Source organism: Benincasa hispida, chromosome 4, assembly GCF_009727055.1.
Source record: "Benincasa hispida cultivar B227 chromosome 4, ASM972705v1, whole genome shotgun sequence".
Classification (NCBI taxonomy): domain Eukaryota; kingdom Viridiplantae; phylum Streptophyta; class Magnoliopsida; order Cucurbitales; family Cucurbitaceae; genus Benincasa; species Benincasa hispida.
The window spans coordinates 15,440,181-15,446,180 of NC_052352.1; positions in this window are offsets into that span (position 1 = coordinate 15,440,181).

Sequence of the window (6,000 nt, forward strand, 5' to 3'; positions counted from 1 at the left end):
AGAAAGAAAGGGGAGGCAAATATTGCCTTCTCCAACAAAAAGTTCCCTAGAGGTTTGACCTCTAGGACAAAGATTGTGCCTTCTTCTACTTGTTCAAAAAAGTGGAAAAAGAAGAAAAGTTGAAAGGGGAATAAAGCTACCCCTGCTGCTGCTACCCAGAAGGGTAAAAAAGCCAAGGTTGCAAAGGGAACTTGTTTTCATTGCAACAAGGATGGGCAATGGAAGAAAAATGACTGAAATATTTGGTTTAGAAGAAGAAGGCTAAAGAAGGTAAATATAATTTACTAGTTTTGGAAACCTTTTAGTGGAAAATGATGACTAAACCTAGATACTTGATTTAGGGGTCATTGACCAAGTTTGTTCTTCTTTACGGGAAACTAGTTCCTACTAGCAGTTGGAGGCTGGAGATATGACTTTGCAAGTTGGGGTAGGGCAGATTGTCTCGACAGTTGCAGTTGGGAGCTTGAAGTTATTTTGAGAATAAATTTATATTGTTAGACAATGTTTATTTTGTTCCTAACTTAAAAAGAAATTTAATTTTTGTATCAAGTTTATTGGAACAACATATAATATATCATGCGTTTGTGATAAAGCGTTTGTTTCAAAAAATGGTATTGATATTTATTCAGCAATAAAAGAAATAACTTATATGTGTTAAGACCGTTAGCATCTGAAATACTCCATAATGTTGAAATGTTTAACACTGCAACAATACGAAATAAAAGACCAAAAGTTTCTCTAAAAGAAAATGCCCATCTTTGGCATAAAAAATCGGGTCACGTCAATCTCAATAGGATTGAAAGGTTGGTCAAAAATGAACTTCTAAAAGAGTTAGAAGAAAATTCTTTACCTGTTTGTGAATCTTGTTTAGAAGGAAAAATAACAAAACGACATTTTGGTGGAATTTTGGTTTGTTTGTTGTTGTGTTTCTCCATTTTGTCCTTGTATTTTTAGCCTTTATCCTTAAGTTGTGCCTAGATGATATGTGTAATGAATATAATAATGCAACACAAATTTTTCTTGTTTGAACCCAAATATAGATCCTAACAAGGTTTCTTGGTGAGTCAAGGGTCGAACACAGGGATTTAGTAACGTGAATGTTTTGAATGCTTTAATGGTCTTTTGCAGTGAAGTATGAATTCTACACAATACTCGTAGATGGTTTTTTTTTTAATTTTATTTTTTAACTACATACTCTAATAACTACAAAGATGGTGAAGGTGGGGCAATGAATATGATATGGTGTGTGGTAAAGTGTATGGATGTAATGGTTTAAACAATTACTAAGAACAACAAGCAGTGAGAATGAAGGAAAAATCAATTGATGAAATAAAGTTAAGAAGATTTACTAATATTTCCTTAAGCAATGCATACGTAGGCATTCATGTTTCAACTTTTTACAATGAATCCACCTCTTGGTATTAAATGTCACATTTATTCTATCTCTAGAATGCATGCTGAGTTGATTTCATAAAAAAGATCTAACTTTATCTCTAAAACTAATTCTTTCCTTGTTTAAGGATGTCTAAGTTACTTACCCTTTTGAGCAATTGACTACATTCTACCTAACCCAAATTCTCACTAAATTAGGTGTTGAATTAAACACAGATTAAATAAGATGTACTTCTACGTATGCATGCTTTTGGAGATGTTGGTTTATCTTCTCAACCCATTGAAAATTTGTTACTCATGATGAAAGAAGTAGGGAATATAGATGAGAGGAAATGAATGATATTTATATTCATATTAAGAATGAAAAAATTCTCAAACATATAATTCTTAATACAACTATGAAATGAAAGACAAAAAGTAAAAGTTGTAGAAAGAAGTGTCAAGCCGCTAGTTGCAATCTCTTGCTCCCTTTGGCTCTAATGCTATTTGCTCAAAGTGATTGCTGTTAGGATGGAGGACGAGTTCTCTTACTTTCTAGAGAAGAGACTAAGTTCTCACTTAGAATCTTTAGAGTAAAATCGAGAGATTGAAGATGAAGGAATTGTGATAGAGCTTTCCCAATCTTTTGTAAAAGCCCCCTCTTGTTCTTGGCTGTTGTGAGCTATTTATAGCTTTCACAAAGAACGTTCTGAGCATCAATGATAATATGACATCTTTGCATTTAATTCCATGCCCTGCTATATTGTCTAAACATGTCACCAATTCATTGGACCTAGCATGCATGAGTCGAAGTCGGTTAGTAACTTACTCTATGATTTGACAGTTTGCCAACCACACTTGATGTCCTAATTCTCACAGAGTCTCGTAGTTTGTTAATTGTACATATTGTTATGAATAAAATAAGAGTTATTTTATTTTTTATTTACTCATATCCAATAAAAAAAGCTCCATGGTTATTGTATGTAAACTTAAGCATGTATATGAGATATACAAGTGGATTATGCCTTAATTGATAACCTAAAAAGGTCTGTAGTATAAGGATTTAGGAGGGATACCTGATCCTTGTGACATTATAGATACGGCCCGCTTTGTAGAGGTTTACAAATGCTGTGAACTACTATAGATGGTAGAACCTGACTATTCATGTGGAGACATGCGAGCGAGGGTGTTCTATACAAAAAGTTTGTATAAGACCGGACCATGAGATGATTCGTCTCTTTATGTAACGTCGTTGATACTTGAGATTTATATCTCACCTAAACGACCATAGGTGACACGACCTCAATCCTGAGTGTTTTGGGAACTCCTGCCTTTGAGGGCGGACATTTGATTAGTATGGGTGAGTGGCCAGATTACCAACTCAACAAGCTTACCTTTTAGGGGATTTTGCTGATTTGGGAGCTGGAAACTCAGTTACAAAAGAATGGAACACTCCTTCCCCAAAGTAGGGTAAGTAGATAGATTGTTTCCTTAAGGTTGATTCCGGGTCTTGAACATAGTGGCCATAACTCCCATTAGAAGAGAGGCCTCATCATAGTAGGTCTAGTGACTATGTTCATTAGAGGGATCAATGGTATTATAGGAGTTAGATGTAACTACAGGGGCATAACGGTAAATTGGTCCAGCTGTACTTAAAAAGCGATCTGTAAAGGGTTATCGCACTGTTGATTGGTTGATATGAACATAAAAATATCTGTATAAAGGAGAGTACAGCTGTCGGTCTTTCGTGGAGTGCCCGACAGTTAATGGATGGTGGATCCCGTGACTAAAGAGTTTTAGTCAGTTATTTACGTACTGCTGGGACCTTCCAAAGCTAAATAGGTCCCATAGCTACCCCTTGTAACTCAATGGATTCTACAGTTAAGAATCAGTTTTCTTGGGTTGATTTTGAATGTCCAAAATTGACAAAAAGAAAATCGATTATATATGATATATATCATTGTGATGTAATGAAGATACATCAAGTGGAGGATTAATATAGAATACTGATTACATAGTACATAAAATATAAAAGTAAAACTATGGTTTATATGTTTCATGAGATGAAATATTAAAACTATTATTATAGAGTAATAATTATGGTGAGTTGGTTATTATATATATTTATAATAATATTAATTATTTGATAATTATCTATTTTTCTCTAATAACCAATTGAGTGGGTAGTTATTGGTGGTTATGGTAACCGTAAGATAAAAGGAAAAAGGTTTTCCTAAATTTAAAGAGTTACTTGATTCGGAAAGAAACTCAAGACAAGACTATCAAGTGAAATGGTTTTCACTAAGCGATAGCTCATAGAGAGACTAAACGATTGTGGAGTGTCACTATACGATAGTTCACTCAGCTGGCCGTAGCTAAATGATCACAGTGCCATCTTCTACATGATTGAGCACATTGTCTATACGATAGACTGTGTCATTTCCCACTTGCTCAATCATCTACACGATTATTGTTACTTCAGTCTCTTTCTCTAACCAAGATCATACAGAGCCCACAACTCTTGGATTCTCACACTGAGAATACGGGTAACGTAGGAGACATCTCTATTTTTCCCCTCGGGAATCCTTAGAATTACCACTGCTTAGCTTTCAATTTGCCTCTGACCATCAACCTCATCAATGGGGTGATTTTGTTGCAATTTTATGAATAAATAAAAAAGGTCCAATATTGAAATAATTTCAGAGGTTTTCCTTGACTTTGTTAAGGTAACTATTGTGGTGGTATCCTCACTTAACTCGATTGAATTCAAAGTTTTGGAGGCCGTTCATTGGGTTCGTGTTTGTTGTTGATCGTGCTGTGTTGTGGTTGTTATGTTTGAGCATTTATGTATTGCTATCTTGGAGACTAAGCGAGCGTTCATGATCGAGGGAGTTGGAAGAATAAGTCTTCATAGGTATGATACTCTATCCCTTGATTCTCTGTGTAAGCATGTTGTAATTTCTAGTTATTGCATGACCTGTTAGTATCCGTTTGTGGATTGTAATTGTTAGTGTTCAATTTCGAATGGAATTTGGAACAATCATTCCACTACTCATGGAAATGCTGATATCTGATTTCCTTCAATGTCGCCTTTCTTCTTTTTCTACGATCAAGGCTACAACTTCTATTTCTTATGAATATTCGCATCTTTCACCAAATCATGCGTTCAAAGATGTCAAAATTTATAAATTTTAGGATATTGGCTTTTTTAAACATGTGATTGTGTAGCTTAGATTATTCTCATGAATTCATCTCAAGTTAATGCATTTTCTTCTCGTTTTCCCTGATTATTCTAAATAAAAAGCTAAAATAACTTATGTTTCCATAAGTTATCAGGATTATAGAGCCAAAGAGCCCTTAGAGCTTATACATTCAAACCTTTGTGGTCCCAAGAATATGGGCGAGGAGGGTTTAAATATTTCATTACTTTTATAGATGATTATTCAAGGTATGGGTACATTTACCTAATGCAGCAAAAATATGATACACTTGAAAAGTTCAAGAAGTACAACGCTGAAGTTGAGAATTTATTAGGTAAAAACATAAAAACACTTCGATTAGATCGAGGTGGAGAGCATATGGATTTGAGATTATAGAACTATTTAATAGAACATGGAATTGAAGGATCTCATATCTAAGAGTTCCATGAGCGTGTTCGGATCGTTCCGATCTCACAGTGATCGAAATACAAATTATAAACATTCAACATACAGTTATGCAAACAAATATTAATTATCGGCATGCTAAGAAAAAGATAAATAACAAGGGAAAGAGTACCATACCAGTTGAAAACAATCTTCAATCTTCGGAACTCCAACGCAGTGGAAACCTCCACGCGATCTATGGACGACTTGGTTAATTTATATATGCATATAATTGGCTTTAAATGTATGAGATACCAATTATTTTTAGGAAATTAGATATAAAATATGATTTATATCAAGTAGAGGAGAGAAAATGACTAAGTTTGTAGATATGTTGATATCAAAAACTATAGGATATAAATATAATATGATTATATTAATTAATTAATTAATTGGTTAAATATATGATAATTAAGTCAATTTTCACGTGGACGTGGTTAATGGGAATGAGTCCGGTTATTGTAACCGATGAATTAAAATGAAAAAATTTTCATTTTGAATTGCCTGGAGTTCTATCGACCCAAAAAAATTCAAGAGAGCATGTTGTTAAGAATACTAAACGACTCGCCTTAAAGAAAATCGAGAGCCTATAGATAGTTTCCTCGCGCCTAAACGATCACACGCTATTTCACACACGATCGCATAGCCTTCTTCTAAACGATAGTGTATATTGTGCCAATTTTACTAAACGATCATATACCTTTTCCCTGAACGATCATTCAGTAAATCCTACACGATCGTGTAGCTCCTTTCTAAACAATAAGCATTTCTACTAGCGATAGCGGCTTGTTCCCTCCCACTTGCTTATCTTCCTACATGATTCGTGTTTCTCCTTCCTCTACCAAATTCACCAAAGACCACCATTTGGGTATTCACTCTGAGAATACCCGGGGCTCTTCTAGTGGTGGTTGTTGTCCCCGTTGCGGTCGTGATTCGTGGTTGTTCGTGCTGCTGCAAGTCGACGCTTCCGCTGCGCGTCGGTAGA